General features: G+C 40.1%; 1 protein-coding gene across 1 annotated transcript in view; it reads left to right on the top strand.

The window, feature by feature from the left end:
* The window catches only part of LOC141981362 (uncharacterized), a 110,067-nt gene that overhangs the window by 77,174 nt on the left and 13,653 nt on the right, over positions 1-19,240 (top strand). Inside the window, exons 7-8 of the mRNA XM_074943044.1 lie at positions 7,163-7,257; positions 14,658-14,767. The gene's annotated coding sequence lies outside the window, so the exon portion shown is untranslated. The remainder of the gene's footprint in view (positions 1-7,162; positions 7,258-14,657; positions 14,768-19,240) is intronic.

Here is a 19,240-nt window from a genome sequence, read left to right as displayed (position 1 = left end):
AGGTTCTTAAAAGAAGGATTTTATTTAAAGGAAAGGTAAAAGAATCACCTCTGTAAAATCAGGATGGTAAATACTTTACAGGGTATTCTGATTCAAAACACAGAGGATTCCCCTCTGGGCAAAACCTTAAAGTTACAGAAAACAGAAATAAACCTCCCTCTTAACACAGGGAAAATTCACAAGCAAAACAAAAGATAAACTAATCCACCTTGCCTGGCTTACCTATACTGGTTGCAATATTGGAGACTTGGATTAGGATGCGTTGGAGAAGATGGATTTCTGTCTGGGCCCTCTCAATCCCAAGAGAGAACACACACACACACAAACAAAGAGCACCGCCCCCCCCCCCGCCGCCCAAGATTGTCAGAGGGGGCTCAGGGCTGAAGCAAGGGTTTGTGGTGTGGGAGGGGGTGAGGGCTCTGGCTGGGGGGTGTGGTCTCTGGGGTGATGCTGGGGATGAAGGGTTTGGGGTTCAGGAGGGGGCTCTGGTTTTGGGCCAAGGGGTTTGGAGTGCGGAAGTGGGTTAGGGTGTGTCATAAATATAAAGGGAAGGGTAAACACCTTTAAATCCCCCCTGGCCAGAGGAAAAACCCTTTCACCTGTAAAAGGTTAAGAAGCTAAGATAACCTTGCTGGCACCTGGCCAAAATGACCAATGAGGAAAGAAGATACTTTCAAAGCTGGAGAGGGGGGTGAAACAAAGGGTCCTCTCTGTCTGTGTGATGCTTTTGCTGGGACCAGAGCAGGAATGCAGGTCAGAAGTCCTGTAAAGAGTTAATAAGCAATCTAGTTAGATATGCGTTAGATTCTGTTTTGTTTAAATGGCTGATAAAGTAAGTTGTGCTGAATGGAATGTATATTCCTGTTTTTGTGACTTAAGTTTTTGCTTAGAGGGATTCTCTATGTTTTGAATCTGATTATCCTGTAAGGTATTTACCATCCTGATTTTACAGAGGTGATTCTTTTACTTTTTCTTTAATTAAAATTCTTCTTTTTAGAACCTGATTACTTTTTCATTGTTCTTAAGATCCAAGGGTTTGGGTCTGTGTTCACCTGTGCAAATTGGTGAGGATTTTTATCAAGCCTTCCCCAGGAAAGGGGGTGTAGTGCTTGGGGGGATTTTTTTGGGGGGGAGACATTTCCAAGTGGGCACTTGCCCTGTTATTTTTGTTAGACACTTTGGTGGTGGCAGCATAAGGTCCAGGGACATAAGGTAAAACAGTTTGTACCTTGGGGAAGTTTAACCTAAGCTGGTAAAAATAAAGCTTAGGGGGTCTTTCATGCAGGTCCCCACATCTGTACCCGAGAATTCAGAGTGGGGAAGGAACCTTGACAAGGTGTGTGGAGGGGAGTGGCTCCAGGAGGCAGTTTGGGTGCAGGATGGGGCTCAGGGCTGGGGTAGGGTGTTGGGGTGCAGGAGAGGGAGCGGGTTAGAGCCAGAAGAGTACCCAGAAGTTACCTACTACAGGACAGGCCCAACAAAGAAAATAACAGAACGCCACTAGCCATCACCTTCAGCCCCCAACTAAAACCTCTCCAGCACATCATCAAGGATCTACAACCTATCCTGAAGGACGACCCATCACACTCACAGATCTTGGGAGACAGACCAGTCCTTGCTTACAGACAGACCCCCAGCATGAAGCAAATACTCACCAGCAACCACACACCACACAACAAAACCACTAACCCAGGAACCTATCCTTGCAACAGGGGCGTTCTGTTATTTTCTTTGTTGGGCCTGTCCTGTAGTAGGTAACTTCTGGGTACTCTTCTGGCTCTGTCAGTCTGTTTCTTCACTTCGGGAGGTGGGTATTGTAGTTGTAAGAACGCTTGATAGAGATCTTGTAGGTGTTTGTCTCTGTCTGATGGGTTGGACTAAATGTGGTTGTATCGTAGAGCTTGGCTGTAGTCCAGTCGGAGAACACTTCAGTCTCTCTGGTCACTCGATTACAGACCTAAAAATGGCAATTCTTCAACAAAAAAAGCTTCAAAAGCAGACTCCAACGAGAGACTGCTGAACTGGAATTAATTTGCAAACTGGATACCATTACATTAGGCTTGAATAAAGACTGGGAGTGGATGTGTCATTACACAAAGTAAAACTATTTCCCCGTGTTTATTCCCCCCTTCCCCCCCTCCCCTGCCCCCGTTCCTCAGATGTTCTTGTCAACTGCTGGAAATGGCCCACCTTGATTATCACTACAAAAGGTTTTTTTTTTTTTTTTCTCTCCTGCTGGTAATAGCTCACCTTACCTAATCACTCTCTTTACAGTGTGTATGGTAACGTGCATTGTTTCATGTTCTCTGTGTATATAAAATCGCCCCACTGTATTTTCCACTGAATGCATCCGATGAAGTGAGCTGTAGCTTACGAAAGCTTATGCTCAAATAAATTTGTTCATCTCTAAGCTGCCACAAGTACTCCTTTTCTTCTTCCATACCAGAGGACCTGACCCTTGACCTAAGAAGTTCAACTATAAGTGATTAGGCTTCCTACAGGAACTTCTGGGTGAAACTGGAATGTCAGACTACATTATCACACTGGCCCCTTTGGCCTAGCAATCTACGACTCCATAAAGCCCCACCATCTTTTAGGATTTTTTTTTAACACATTGCTATTTCTTTATCCTCTAATTCTATACTGATACTGCTTAAGCATCAAATCTTTCTTTTAACATATTTCTACTATGGCCATCTTTTATTAGCTCTTTTAAGTTAATTGAAATATCCTCGCCAGTTAAGCCTGAAAGTGCCTTTTCTTTTACTAATTATTCTTTTCACTTGACGAATCTTATAGTATTGCAATTTGTTTTCAACTCATCCTCCTCAGCCAAATCTCATTTTAAAAGACTTCTGCATATTGCTCCTTTATATCCTTACTTAGCCACATTGGTCTCTCTTGTCATTTTACTTATATAGTCTTGATGCACATGAATATTAAATATTGTCTTCAATTGTTTCTTGACTATTTTCTCCTTTTCAAAAGTAAATTTCTCAAACAGAATAGAAGCTACCAAATTCCTTAGATAAAATGCTTTGGATCAACACAAACTAGCTGTCCTTAAGTAAAAAAACCTACTTGGTTTCATTAATACTGGCTGCCATTTCTACTGCAGATTTCATTACAGTATGATCACTACATCCTAACATGATTCCTAAATTTAATATTGTATTATCACATTACTAAGGAGTAGGTCTGAAATAGATTCTAGAAAAGTCAGCTGTTTAACAAACCATATAATCAAGAAATCTAATTTACTGATAGAAATGTTGTGTTTCACTTTTTAGTTTTCACAAATTTATCTAATTCATTACCATTGAAGTTAAAATTTTCTGATGACAAGAGTACTGGCCCACTTCCAGATTTCTGATAAATGTTAGATATGTATTGATTTATTTTCTATATCTTTGCAGTTCATTGAGCTCTATTATATGGTTGAAAGCCATCCTTGTGTTCATTACAGGGGTGCAGCCTGTAAAGTTCCAATCCTGCAAATTGCTCCATGTGGGAGGGAGGGCCTAGGTGACTACAGGTCACAGCATACAATTCCCCATCTTGATTCAGATGACCATAGTCTGTGTGGGCCACATGTCTGTATTAATGATGAGGGAGGCTGTGAATTGTTCCATTACATGTAAAATATGTGAAATCCTTCTGCTCCTGGCAAATTTCTAATGTGGACCTTAGGTGGGCAAATATCGGGCACCCCAAGCTGCATCAAAACTAAACAGTACACCTTGGATCCTTTTATTGTTTTAGCTACTAGCCATATTGTCTGTGCTATGGTAGCCAAAGCATTTATTAAATTTCTGTTTGCAGACTCAAAATGATGGCTTATTATTTGTATTCCCTGATGTGTTCTATCTTTCTTTAGTCTCACCATGTGGTAAACTCTGGATCTATAGTATATATGTTTATTACTTGCAGGAACATTTTGAACTTTTGAAACATTTCCAGTGCTGTTTGTTTTACTTACTAACTCCCCTTATTTCTCTGTATGGTAAGTAAATAGATGCAATCCACCTGTTTTAGGTGTTAACTTAGTTGTAGTGTTAGTTTTTTTAAAGGTATAGATTGGAGCTGGGAAACAGTGTTCCTATCCAGTGACATTTTTCAAGATTTCAAAAAAATTTCCTGTCCAGAATTGGGGTGAAAAGTAGAAACTGCAAAAATTTGAATGAACTAAAAATCCAGAAAAAAAATGGACCAGGCCAATAAAACATTTGTTTCAATACTTTAAAAATGTTTTATTTCAATTTTCATATTTTTTATGTATTTTCAACCTTTATTAAAACTATAAATCAACTTAAATTTCAAAACAAAAAGGAGGGGCTGTTTTGAAAATTTCAGAACTTTAATAAAAATGTTTTTAATACAGGAAATTTGTTGAAACCACCCTATCCTGCAAACAGTTTTGATTTTGACAAATTCACACTTTTTAAACAAAGTTTATTCAGAAAACTCCCAACATGCTCTGGTATATGACTGCTGAATGTTTTCTCTAGATATATTTGTTAGACATGCTGAAGCAATATTTGATTTAAAATTTTCTCACTTCTTGTAGATGCAGGTTTATAAAATATAATTCTAGTATTCCTCCACTTATCAGTGGTGATGTGCATCTATAATTCTTATGTTTTGCACCCACAGCATGACTTTGCTGTGGAAGTCTTTTAGGCAAAGTACGTATAGTAATGCATTATGGATTTGTTGAAACATGAATTAGAAATTGTGCTTTTTGCAGTGACCTTAGAGGACAGCCTGGAATCCTGGATTGTATTATTTTCATCTTTATTCCCCAAAGCACAGCAGCAAAGAAAAACTTCAGTAATTAAGGGGAAAACACACAGTTTGGGTTTGTACAAGCAACATACTAACCCCCGTTCCAAATGTCCCTTCTCAGTTCCCATAGTTCTTCTTCGAGTGATTGCACATGTCCATTCCACCGTAGCTGTGTGTAGGCCTCGTGCACAGTTGTTGGAGATTTTTTCCTCTGCAGTACCCATTGGGGCAGTGTGAGTGCCCTCTGGTGCCTCGCACTGCTGCACACCGTTGCCCCTGAACCCCCTCGCTTCCTTTCTACTGCCAGTAACAGTTGGAGCTGCAATCTCTGTATTTACATATCTTCCCTCCATTAGTGTACACAGTACCTGTAATGTTAGTTTTTAGTCTTGTATAGTATATCTGTAAATAGTTAGAAGAATACGTTTTTAGAATAGTATTTTTTAGCATAGGGTAATCAGTGCCTGGTTGGGTATTGGTCTCGTTACTGGTCTAATGTCCCATTCTTCTGACTTCAAAGCCTGTCGTTCGGTAACAGGTCTATACCAAAAAAGAAAAGGAGGACTTGTGGCACCTTAGAGACTAACAAATTTATTTGAGCGTAAGCTTTCGTGAGCTACAGCTCACTTCATCGGATGCATTCAGTGGAAAATACAGTGGGGAGATTTATATACACAGAGAACATGAAACAATGGGTGTTACCATACACACTGTAACCAGAGTGATCAGGAAAGGTGAGCTATTACCAGCAGGAGTGAATACCAATGAGTGAACCACATCCCAGCTGCCTTAAGTGTCTGGGAGAGGTGTCACTGTTGTAGAGTGTTCAAACCCTGCTATGAAAGGGACAGGGCTGCCAGACTCAAGTGCCTGCTGATGGAGTCTGCGCTTCATCCACTGTTGGAACCTTCCTACTCTGAATGGGTACTGAGCACGTCCGAGTTGGTTAAGAGTGCTCCCCCAGTTATGACTGAGTCCACAGGCAGGTCCACGTTGGTGGTGCTTAAAAAGAGACTGCGTAAGTCTCTTAAAGATTTAATACTTGGCACTGAGTGGACGCAAGGACTCGGAGAGGCACTCAAAGAAATCTCACCAGGAGCTGTGGGCGGCCGTGCCTGTGGACGGTCAATGTAAACAACCTGTCTCATGGCCCACCAGGGGATTACCCTGACAGGCCGCGTGCAGGCCACCACTGCATTACAGTCTTTAAAAAATGGCACACTCTTTAAAAATGATAAATTTGAGCTAGTTTTCAAAAAAATATCACTTCAGTAAGTAATGAATTACTAATTCCACAATTACTTTATGTGGGACTAGTAATACATTGCTTGTGATTTAAAGTAAGTAATTACTTCAGTCAAAATTCATTACTGAGTTATGTAATTCCTTACAGGCCATACTTTAAAATTCAAGTAATTTTTTTTGTTCACTGTAATAAAGTAATTCTGGAATTGGTTATACATTTGTCACTCCTAAAAGTATCTATTTTTATTAAAAGTAGTTTTAAAAAGAGATTTTTGGCCATTTTTTTCAAAACTGATTAGTGATTTTTTTGGGTGTCCACTCTGACCCTCTTCAAACAGGGAGGGCAGGAGTTAAACGTTATCTGAAAACTGTGCCCTTTGAGATACATCAAGTTACACACCTAGAAACGGAGGCACTATCACTAAAAATCACTAGTGACTTTTCAATATCTTGTCCTTTTTTAGTATATTTGGTATGAGAGGGGAAGAGACACCCTTAACGCCAGATGGCATCTGGCTCTAACATGGCGATGCAGTGGAATAAGAGGGAGTAAGGGCTCATTTATACAGAGACTTAGTGCACAGCAAGCCAGGGTGTAAATCTACAGCACCCTAGCCTGCCACGCTATAACTGGCCATGTGGACCCTGCTGCCACACAGGAGAAGATCCATCGTGCTCTTTGACATATTTCTATTTCAAACAGCAGTAAGTCAGAACGCACGACAGAATTTTTAATGCTCAGCAGCAAGGTCCACAATGGACTGTTACAGCACAGCAGGCTAGTGGATTGCAGATTTACACCCCAGTTTCCTGTGTGCTAAGTCTCCATATAGACAAGCCCTAAGCTTCCCCATCATAGAATTTCCCACACCTTGGTTGGGAGCCCTCAATTCCTCGAGCCAGTGTAGTAACCAAAGAAAAGTGTTGGTGAATAGCAGTGCTGCCACTTCATGGCCCTTTCCCTTTGGGTGCATTGCTTAATAGGGTTATAATAGAGGGACACTTACTTTCTTTATCTAAAAGGGATTGCATTACCACACTTTTTTTCTTGTCTAATATATTGACCAATATACCATTTTATGACCTCCATTGGCTCTTCATCTTTATAAGACAGTATGCTCTCCACCTACAGGAAATTGGGAAGTGAAGAGAAGAATCCTCCATAGCATGCCATAGGCCTTGGTGGCTGCACACCATCTATGCTTTCTCTAGCATAGTGTAAATGAGGTGAGTGGTGTCCTGTGCATATTTAAGGGTAAAAGTTTTTCTCTTCTCTAATGATACCTATTGTCATAACTAAGGCCCAGTCTTATAAATGAAAAAGCTCCAGCGTTTCTGTAAAAAACAAAACACAAAACTAGATCAGTGAGAAACATACGCAAGGACACTATACTTTGAACAATAATTTTTTTAAAAAAAAATTGCAGGCAGGGCAGGATTAAGGCATAAGCACCCATGCCTAGAGTCCTCGCTCCTTGAGTCATGTGATTACATCAGAATCTAAGCTTTCCTCTGAAAAAGTAAATTTCTACCACTCATGGTTGCAAATAAAAGGGCTCATCTACATGGGAAAGTTATATTGATATAACTGGTTAAACTTTCCTATGTAAGAAAGCCCTGAGTATATTCAAAGCAGCAATATCTGCCTGAATCGGCAGACAGCCTGAAACAATATCTCTGAGAGGTGTGAACTGTCCTGTATCTCAAAATGTACTGCTCCAGTGGGCCTTGCTAACCACCCCCTCAATAAAGTACTCTGTGGAGGAGAAGAGTGCAGTGGGCCCAGCCCACTGTTGAGTTAAGTATTAGTGGGGAGGAGGCAGCTGCCATCCCCACCTTTCTGGGGCCCCTATTTTTCCTGAGGAAGACACTGCCACCCTGGCAGAGTTAGGGGACCTCCCTGCCACTGGAATGCCATGTGTGGGGTGGCTCATTGTGTGGGTGCAGGGCTGTAAGTGTAAAGCCAAGAAGGGCCCTGTGTCATGGTGTTACTAGGACTCATTTTACCTTAATGAGTGGATACAATTTAACTCTTAATTATTCAGAGATGCATAGCTTTTTTGGCCAAAATGGATCAGTGTGACATCTGGTCTGATCTCCTGCATAACACTGGCCACAGAACTTAAACCAGTGATTCTTACATTCAGCATGTTGAATTCTAGATGAGTTAGAGCATATTTTTGAAAGACATCCAGTGAGATTTAAAGATTTCAAGTGATAGAGAATCTACCACTTATTGTTCGCTGAAGATGTACATCACAACAGATCACCACTTACCCTCCTCACCACAGATTTGAAGATTCTGTAATTTTCAAATCCCTCTATAATTACATTTCTTTTTATTTGTATGTTAGAGATTTTATCTTCCTCTTTGAAAGGATTTGGTAGTTGAAGTACATCTGTGGCATGGGTTAGGATGAAACTGTCTGCTTGAACAAGTGATTTTGACAATATTTAAGCTACGTGGTTTTTCCTCCATTATATTCAGTGGTGTAAGCGTGGATGGTGGTCTTTTGTGATATCTAGCTACAGACAAAAACAATTACAGGTAATTAATTCTTATTCTTTCTGATAAATGTATTGACTTTGTTTATCTCAAGAGCATTAAAGTGTTAATTCAACTGTAATGTCAGCAGAAAGGTTGCAATGTCATAGAATCATAGAAAGATGGAAGATTAGGGTTGGAAGAGACCTCAGGAGGTCATCTAGTCCAACCGCCTACTCAAAGCAGGACCAACACCAACTAAATCATCCCAACCAGGGCTCTGTCAAGCCAGGCCTTAAAAACCTCTAAGGATGAAGATTTCACTACCTCCTTAGGTAACCAATTCCAGGGCATCACCACCCTCAAAGCCAGTGCTCCAGGTGAGGCTTGAACTCACAGCCTCAGCACATCTGTCCAGGTACTCCTCCTCCATTGAACTGCAACGCTTCTGTACTAAAGAATCCTGCTCTTCTGTAATGAATCCTCAGTCATAAATAGATAACTTGTTAGAGACACAAGTGCTACTTCATTATTGTGACTAAATACGAAAAAATATACTCTAAGGAAAAATCCTACATTGAAAGGAGATGAGTTGAACAAAATGACCTAATACAGGTTTTTCCATCTGCTGTTTCTATAATTATCATATTTAATAAGCTACTTCTGCAGTTGCATCACAATAACTTTTTCTACAACTATTTTTTCAAAGGAAAGGTTTAAGAAGAAAGATCAGAGATCAAACAGGATTTTTGAATGGTGTATGGTTACATGTTTGGAGTGTAAATTTTTAGGGGTAATTAGAGCACCATCAGTTAATGTCCACTCTCACCCTTTTTCTGGGGTTTGACTTTATTGGTAACTCAAAAACAGTAATACAACATTAATCTCAGCCTAAGCTTCCTCTCTCAGTGTGGTTGTCATTAGGATTTCCCACCCTGTCCAACCTCCTTAGTTGTACATACATTTCTTACATCCCAGGTAAAGTTAACAAACCACCTGTGCTATAATGAATCTGCAAAACATCAGGAGCTTTATGCAGGGTTCTAACACCCACTGACAGAGTGGATCAAGAGAAGAAGGCCCAGCCACCCTCTTGCAATGTAGTAACTATCACTATTACTAATGTTAATGCCCCTTGGCATTTAAGAACTATCCAGGAAAGACTTAGTTTCTACCCTAATGGAGAATAACACAGGAATTAACCTGCACTATTCAGTTTGAATACTTCTAGTTGTATTCATCCCAAGTAGGCAGAGAGTCACAACAGACGAGAACATCATTTCTGTAATTAAATTGTGGCGGATAGCCCATCAATCTTCAATAAGAAAAAAAGTTTAATTTTGCTGCTCATCTTTTCCACACAGGGCAGACACACTATAGATATAAAAGCCTAAGCAACCATAAGAGGAAGTTTATTTCCAGAAGCCATGATTCTGGAAGGTGCTGAAATGACATAGAATTCAAGACTTTGGAATAGTACAAAATCAGGCCTCCTGGAAATAATGGCAACTCATATTGAAGTCTGCATCAAAATTCAGTGGTGAATTCTGGAAGACATGTAAAAATGTAAGTTGCAGTTAGGTAACTGATAAAGCAGTGTGTTCTGCACCAATGTGACATTCAGTAGGTATGCAAAACAATACCATCCCTCTCCAATTAGTTGGTTTTCCTTGTACCCACACTTTCTGCCATCTCATCAGGCAAGTTTGCACATCCATTGAATACCGTCTTTGTTGTTGTTGTGCTGCATTACCAACTATACACATTTTCCAATATACTTGGTTGATTATGTAACTTACCCCACCATGGATACCACTGAATTTGGCCAGATATGTTGTCTTTGGACTGTTCTGTCAGACTCTAGATGGGAAGGCCTTTGTTAATGCCCTACCTTTTTCTTCTGTTACTTTGACTGAATAAGTCAAATTTCAATCATGGCAACTATTGTGAGTCAAGAACTGAGTGGTGATGAGAGTCTACTACATTGGTCCACAAACCTGTATAATCATTAAATGCCATATCTGCTCTCCAGCTACACGTAGCCTATCCTTCAGGAAAAAAAATCTTAAAATCTGACAGGATTCTAAATGTACAGTATTGAACGGTTCCAGTAGTCGTGGGAACCCAGTCTTCAGTCCCTGCAGTGAAATGGCTAAAGTATTTGAAATCACTGCCAAAGTATTTGAAATGTGAAGCACCACATGTTGCAGAATGGGAGCCTTAGATTCAGCATGAACCAGTTGTCAACTAAGATTGAGCCTTCTTTTTTTAAACTAAATTTGAATACCATGGAAGGAGAGAGGACCTATGTGCAGTGGGCTAATTTCAAAGTTCAAATTCTCTTAGGATGCAATTGAAAATGAATTTGATGTTTTAATCCTATTCCTCAGTTTATGTACATCATAAGGGAATAGACTGTGTGTTCTTTTTTAGTATTCTATATCTTTGAAATAGACAGTGTGTAGCTGAACTGGCCCAGGAGCAGTCCTTCTCTGTTCCACCTTGTTCCGGGGGAAGTAATGTGCATTTTGCCTGTATAGATTGCTGAGCTCCCCCTACATCAGCTCAATTTCACTGGTACAGGGCTCCACTTATTTCAATCGGGACTCCACTTATTTCAATCGGGACTCCACTTCTTCTACCTCCCACTGTCCACTCACTTGCTCACAGTTGGGAGAGGTGACCCTGAGGAGCCTGATCTGTGCTGTGCACCCTGAGTGACAATTCAGGGAGGTCACATGCCAAGGGGGAGGAAAAGGTGTTTACTCCCAATTACATCCCTACATGGTATGGCTTGGTCCAAAGTTGCTACACAATACCACGTGTAATCTCTGCTCTACTAACCCAACAGGTTAGGATTGAGGTACAATGACAAAGAGAGGCTCGTAGCCATGTCTTGTGATAGGGTTTGCTCAAATCTCTATTATAAATCCTTCATTTTTGAGCTCCAAATTTACTCACAATTTTTTAACAAAGAAAACATTAGAGCACTGCCAAGGATTGCATTTCAAAAGTCTAAGTACAAATGTTTAAAATCATGCAACCCCTCAGTCTACTCCCAGTGGAGAATTATTTTGTTTTCCATATAGAATCATAGAATATCAGGGTTGGAAGGGACCTCAGGAGGTCATCTAGTCCAACTCCCTGCTCAAAGCAGGACCAATCCCCAACTAAATCATCCCAGCCTGGGCTTTGTCAAGCCTGACCTTAAAAACTTCCAAGGAAGGAGATTCCACCACCTCCCTAGGTAACGCATTCCAGTGTTTCACCACCCTCCTAGTGAAAAAGTTTTTCTTAATATCCAACCTAAACCTCCCCTACTGTAACTTGAGACCATTACTCCTTGTTCTGTCATCTGCTACCACTGAGAACAGACTAGATCCATCCTCTTTGGAACCCCCTTTCAGGTAGTTGAAAGCAGCTATCAAATCCCCCCTCATTCTTCTCTTCTGCAGACTAAACAATCCCAGTTCCCTCAGCCTCTCCTCATAAGTCATGTGTTCCAGTCCCCTAATCATTTTTGTTGCCCTCCGCTGGACTCTTTCCAATTTTTCCACATCCTTCTTGTAGTGTGGGGCCCAAAACTGGACACAGTACTCCAGATAAGGCTTCACCAATGTCGAATAGAGGGGAACGATCACCTCCCTCGATCTGCTGGTAACGCCCCTACACATACATCCCAAAATGCCATTGGCCTTCTTGGCAACAAGGGCACACTGTTATCTCATATCCAGCTTCTTGTCCACTGTAACCCCTAGGTCCTTTTCTGCAGAACTGCTCCCAAGCCATTCGGTCCCTAGTCTGTAGTGGTGCATGGGATTCTTCCGTCCTAAGTGCAGGACTCTGCACTTGTCCTTGTTGAACCTCATCAGATTTCTTTTGGCCCAATCCTCTAATTTGTCTAGGGCCCTCTGTATCCTATCCCTACCCTCCAGCATATCTACCTCTCCTCCCAGTTTAGTGTCATCTGCAAACTTGCTGAGGGTGCAATCCACACCATCCTCCAGATCATTTATGAAGATATTGAACAAAACCGGCCCGAGGACCGACCCTTGGGGCACTCCACTTGATACTGGCTGCCAACTAGACATGGAGCCATTGATCACTACCCTTTGAGCCCGACAATCTAGCCAACTTTCTATCCACCTTATAGTCCATTCATCCAGCCCATACTTCTTTAACTTGCTGGCAAGAATACTGTGGGAGACCGTGTCAAAAGCTTTGCTAAAGTCAAGGAATAACACATCCACCGCTTTCCCCTCATCCACAGAGCCAGTTATCTCGTCATAGAAGGCAATTAGATTAGTCAGGCATGACTTGCCCTTGGTGAATCCATGCTGACTGTTCCTGATCACTTTCGTCTCCTCTAAGTGCTTCAGAATTGATTCCTTGAGGACCTGCTCAGTTGGTGTTCTTTGTCTCTTTTTAGGCAGGACACTTCCTGCCTAAATATATTTACAATAACGTTTGACACAGCAAGTAGAGAAGTAAGTATATTCTATGTTAAACTAATTTCCCTTTTACATTTTAAAAATTTGTATTTGTAACCATTTTCCAACCTAGCAAATCACTGTATTTGTGTCAACACCGGGGTGACATATATTATCTCCTTTGTCAGTACCTCAGGTAATCATAAATTGTCAGATACTAAGCCCTCTTTTTAAATTTCACATAATTACGAAAGCAACTAGAAATAAATTGTGTGGTTTAATAATACATGATAATGTTTTAAAGATCTTTAAATAAATAAGTAAATTGCTTCTGCAGCATTAGTGTAATCTATTATATAGTATTAATATGCATAACAGATAGCTCTCAGAAGAGTAAAAGGATATTATTTTGATTTGATTTTAATTAGATATATATTGTTTCTTCCATTATATATTACCCTCACTAATATTGTAAGAGGCTTTTATGCATATTTAGAGATTTATTGTACTCAATACTTTTAAGCATCATTGGTGTCATACTACTATTTTGAACAATGTTCATAAAGCCATCCTAATTTTTGGAGGAAATTTGTGTTGGTTTTAAAAATGAATAAATTGTATTCCCTGTTGAAGAAAGCCATGGTTTTAAGTGTGTACTGTCATTTGAAAAATATGAGTAAGTATATTGTTCTTAAAGAGCTGCAGATGGTTTGGTATTGAAACCATTTCTTTATGTGGCTAATATGAATTACTAATTCTATTATAGCCAACTAGATTGTAAGGACCAATACTTTCTTTCACTTATTCTTCATATAAGCTTTAATATAGTGATCTGATGTACAATATGTTTCTTAATGAAGAATTTTATTACTAATCTAGATCTTTTTTAAATGATTTTCGTCTTCAGGACATAAGGCTCAATTCTGCACCATTGAAATCACTGGGAGTTTAGCCATTAACTTCAATAGCAGTTGGATCAGACCTAAATTCTCCACCTCTTGGAGTGAGAGGGACAGTCGACAAATTTGATAGCTGGCCCTTTCAAGAGTCTGCCAGCAAGGATACCAATAGTGGTGTTTCTGTCATCTGAATACATAGCCATTAGGCACTGAACTGAGATTACCAATTCCTTTTACATAGGCTCCAAATATCGAGCAGATGGTCATGACTTTTGGTCACTACTGACCTGAGCTTGATTCAAACTGATGATATAAAGGGAACTGGCTTGACATCCTGTTCCCAGTCGCTGAGCCATCCAGTCCCCTAGTATTCTAGATTTTATGTTCTGTTGAACTGTGCTAAAATACTTCTCTGCTTTGACATTCTTTGTTTTCTAAATGCTATGAACTAGCTTTAAAGAAAAACATAATAAAATATATAAAAAGTAAAAAGAATACAGGATTTAAACTGAAACATAACAAGCTGTAAACTTTCCATTCGTATAAAATAAACCTGATTTCAATTAAAACAACCTCTGGAGGTAGACTAATGTATGTTATAATAAACGGGTAAATGTAAGGCGTGGGAAAAGTTCAGACATTCCTTCCAGCATATTGAATCAATTAATAGCATGTACAAGGAAACCCTGATTATTTGAAGGAGTGGAGAAAAATGACTTGATTCTTTACAACTAGTACAGACTATTATTAGTATTCCAGATAGAGTGTGTTCTAGGGAGTCCATCATAAGCTTTGATCTGTCTGCATCCACAGCTGGAAACTTTGCACCAGGCTCTGGAAGCAGCACGAACTGACAACAGTCACCTCCATGAGGAAAGTGAGTTAGTGGTTGCAAATGTTAATCAGTGGATCAAAGAACAAAAGTGAGTAAAATTGGGCCTTTTTTAAAAATCTGATTTCATTTCCTATGGACCCAAACAGTTAAAGCATTCATAAGAACACTCTTCTCAACTTACTCTTATACCTTTTATCTGGAGCTGTGCAATAGTTCTTTATATGTGTGCTACCATTTTTTTTTCATCATGACTTTTATGTGCTTGAGAATTAACATAAATGGTCAAAATAACAAATAAATTATCTGTAAAACAGACCCCCAATTTTCAGTGTTGTGAATAACAAATGACAAAGTATAATAGAAATATGTAGATAAGAAAAATCTATATATTCTTAGATTTTAGGAGTTTCTCACAGATTTTGCTTATCTCCAGAATTGAAGCTTTCATTATTTTTAAAGTGAATTGTCTATCCCTTATGCTTCTGAAGTTAGCTTTGACAATGCAAACTGATGTACTGTTGTCTTAAGTCTGCAAACAAATGAAAAAATGGTATAAAGTAGAAGTATAAACTTCACACATCAGCTTCATAGATATTTATGTAGCTGTATTTCTGAATATGCATAACAGTTTAAAATTAGGCTGAGTATTCTTTAGATTATTTGAATAATGTAAATATTTGCCACTGTCTTCAAAAGTAAATTTAAAAGGCATCTGTAGTGCATACTTGTCAGGTATAATATGCAGTGTTGTTGTAGCCTTATCAGACACAGGATATTAGAGAGACAAGGTGGGTGAGTAATCTCTTTTATTGGACCCACATCTGTTAGTGAGAGAGACAAGCTTTCAAGCAACTTAGAACTCATCACATGGTTGGGAAGAGTACTCAGTGTGGAACAACTAAATAACTAAATAATTAAATAGCTAAATAATGGGTCACTTCACCTTGAACGGTCCCTTAGAATATGTGCTAACTATTTATGCTAAACTATCTGTTGGATCTTGTATTTAGCTGACACTCTGGCCAAATCTACACTTACTGGGGATCGACGCTGCTGCGCTCAATTCAGCGGGGGTCGATTTAGCGGACAGACCGCAGAGTGCTCTCCCATTGACACAGTGTCGTGTAGACGCTGCAGTAAGTCAAGCTCAGCTATGTAGCTGGAGTAGCGTAACTTAGGTCAACTTACCCCAGTAGTGTAGACGAGGCCTCTGAGTACCTTTCCCAGACTTAAAGAAGAACTCTGTTAGCTTGAAAGCTTGCCTCTCTCACCAACAGTAGTTGGTCCAATAAAAGATATTACCTCACCCACCTTGTCTCAGATAAAACATAACCAGTTACTTTAGTGCAGTTCATGGCTTGTTGTGAGTTTCCATGCAAGTTTGTCCAGAAACAGGAACACTGATCACTTTAACAAACTAATCGAATAACCCTAGTTTTGTCTTAAAATGATATCTAGTACTTGAAGGGATGAATAAGCCCATATAAGGAATAGAACTCCCAGTAGAAATGTCACATATTTGGAGAAAGTTTTTTGGAAAATCTTGTCTATGTTAATGCCTTGCCCACGAAGATTGGAAGATATCATGAACACTGATGCAGTTTTGGGAGGATTCTTGGCATCAATGTAACTCTTGACATGTGGAGCCAGGATTTGTCATACCCCTAGCAGTCACCAACTACCATACTCTAGTTTCTGTAGTATTTAAGAAATGTACTACATTTTAAGTAAGAAAATGGAAAAATACGGTTTTCCAGCAAGTAGGCTAAAATGGCATTTCATGTAATGTCCTGTAAAATATAGTGCTTCACTTTCACTAAACTTTTTTAACTGAATTTGAGTGTGTTCTAAGTGTAGAAAAGGCTTCCACCTCCCATTTTTATTGTGTATTTGAAATAAACTTCTCAGAGTAATACTACTATTAAGCAAAAACCAGCAACCATTTGAAGGCATCATTAATACTAGCCTACTATCTTTACTGTTGTCAACCTCTCAGCTCCATCCAGCTAGTCCCAAACTTCTTATCATCCAATGATTTCTTTTAGACTTATTCATGCTACACATTATAATCCAAATACATACTCAGAAAGGTACAATTTCAAAAATCATTTTTCAAACAGACAGAGTCAAACTCTTCAGCATGCTGTGGCTGCTTTGCACTTTTCCAGTGATGCAAAGCAGTCTCAAGGTGCAGAGCAGTTGAAACAGATCTGTGCATTTGGTCCACAATCTTGGTGCTCTTTCTTATGCTAGGAAAGGAGCCTTCTGCCTCCCTTATCCTTTTTTTTTTCTTTTGATTGAGATTTCTTCATCTTTTGTCTTTCCTATTTCTCCCAAAACCAGATTCTTTGTGTTTAAAAATAAAACAGATACTTCATCTTTGAGTCCTGGTCCCTATGCATATTCCACATATGGGTACACATGCCAACCATGCACCTGAGATCAGAGATATATATCAAATAGTGTCTGTTGGTCCATGTCTGCACAATTGTTTTCCTTGTGCTCTGAACCAAGGTATAAAGAGCAGTTCCTTCTTACCTCTGCATGGCCTGAGTCAGAACCCTCTGTTTCCAGAGATTTTCCCTGTGCTTCCTTCTTCTTCAAACCTGTAAATAGTTTTTAGTATTTTAGTATAGTTCGAGTTTTTAATCTTAGTATAGTATAGCATATAATTTAGGGCAGGTCTACACCCTGGGGCTAAATCCACCTAAATTACGCAACTCCAGCTACATGAATAACCTTAGCTAAATGAATAACTGTACCTTAGGTTGACTTATTGCAGGGTCTACACCATGCTAGGTCAAAGGGAGAAACTCTCCCGTCAACTTACCTTATGATTCTCCTTCCAGTGGACTACCAGAGTCTACAGGAGAGCAACTGGCAGTCGATTTAGCGGGTCTTCACTACCCCGATGGATTGATCGCCACATGTCGATCCCTCGATAAGTGGAGACAAGCCTTTAGTTTCTGCCCACCTCAGGGAGTGACACCTTGTGGACAGATACTATGCCCAGAGACAGATATTATGCCCAGAGACCAAGGTTTAAGAATTATACATCCTGCTTCGTCTCCTCAGTGACAAGCACCAAAGCTGCCACTATTGTCTGGGAAAAAGAAAAGGAGTACTTGTGGCACCTTAGAGACTAACAAATTTATTTGAGCATAAGATTTCGTGAGCTACAGCTCACTTCATCGGATTCATTTGCATCGGATGCATCCGATGAAGTGAGCTGTAGCTCACGAAAACTTATGCTCAAATAAATTTGTTAGTCTCTAAGGTGCCACTAGTACTCCTTTTCTTTTTGCGAATACAGCCTAACACGGCTGCTACTCTGAAACCTGTTATTGTCTGGGAGTATTTGTTGCTCATCTCCCCCTCAAACCCTTAAGACATGAGAGCTCTGGCTGAGAAAATATCTTATGAGAAGGTTATGAGTCTGATTTGGGCCAGGGAGACCTCTCTGTATATCAGCCTTAACTGATGAGCAATGCCCCTCTGAACACAAGCTCTGGAGTGCAAGCTAAAGCTAACCAAGCCCAAGGAATTGTCATTCAGGTCTTTTAATGAGAGTAAGGGTCACTCTGATACGCATAAGGACAGATCTCCTTCCAGGTCTGTTTCCAAAAGAAGGCATCCCTCCCACTGCATCCAAGTTGGGTGAGTCCTCATATTCAGGACATAAGGACTAATGCTCACTTAAACCCTCCTGAGGGCAATGTGCAAAGGAGAAAGAATCTGCCAGTACCAACATCAGCTCTAATTCATAAGTCTATGTATTGATGCCTACCTACATCATCTAAGAGCTCCCAGGTAGTCTCTTCATAAGTACCAACCTGTCCCCATAAAGGCCTGCCATCCATGATGACCATGGATGCCAAGGTTCCATCAGTCCTGACTATTGGAATGCCCTGGACCCAAGAACAAACCAAAACTTACACTTCATTGGAGGATATGTTCTCCCTTCCTTATCTTCAGTCTCTTCTTCTTTTGGTTAGAAACTCCTGAGAGACACTGTGACAACAGAAAAGGAAACTAATTTGAAGAGACAGGAATGTTTCTCTCTTCATTTTATAGACAGGAGCTTTTACCCACTGGTACTGACAGCTCTGCTGATTGAGCATGAACTAACCTTCTCTTTGGAGGAGTCAGAGGCTCCAAATATTCCTTCACTCCCATGTAGGGAGGCAAGTTCGGACAGAGACTCGAGAAGATCTGGGGTCCATCCTCCACCTAGATATGACTACCTAAGACAGTACCAGATGCTGTGGGGTTCCCCTCAACCAGTTGACCCTTCATATTGGCTTTACTGTGATCCCTATGACAGATGTCCTGGTTCCATCCATAAGTCCCAACGTACCTCTCCCACACAACATCTACCAGTTCCATTGCAGTCAGAGGGAGAAGAGACCAACCTGGATCTACAGGTACCAATGGTTTCATCTTCCTCACCTGATGAGGCAGTTACCCCATCTTTGCCATCCCTGCCTGATGACTACAAGAAGTATCAGAAGCCTATGGAGAGAGTGGCAAATTACCTCCAGGTACACTAGAGAATTTCCAG

The sequence above is a fragment of the Natator depressus genome, chromosome 2, assembly GCF_965152275.1.
Source record: "Natator depressus isolate rNatDep1 chromosome 2, rNatDep2.hap1, whole genome shotgun sequence".
Lineage (NCBI taxonomy): Eukaryota > Metazoa > Chordata > Testudines > Cheloniidae > Natator > Natator depressus.
The sequence above is the reverse complement of the archived record's forward strand: the minus strand, read 5'-3'. Positions and strand labels throughout refer to the sequence as shown.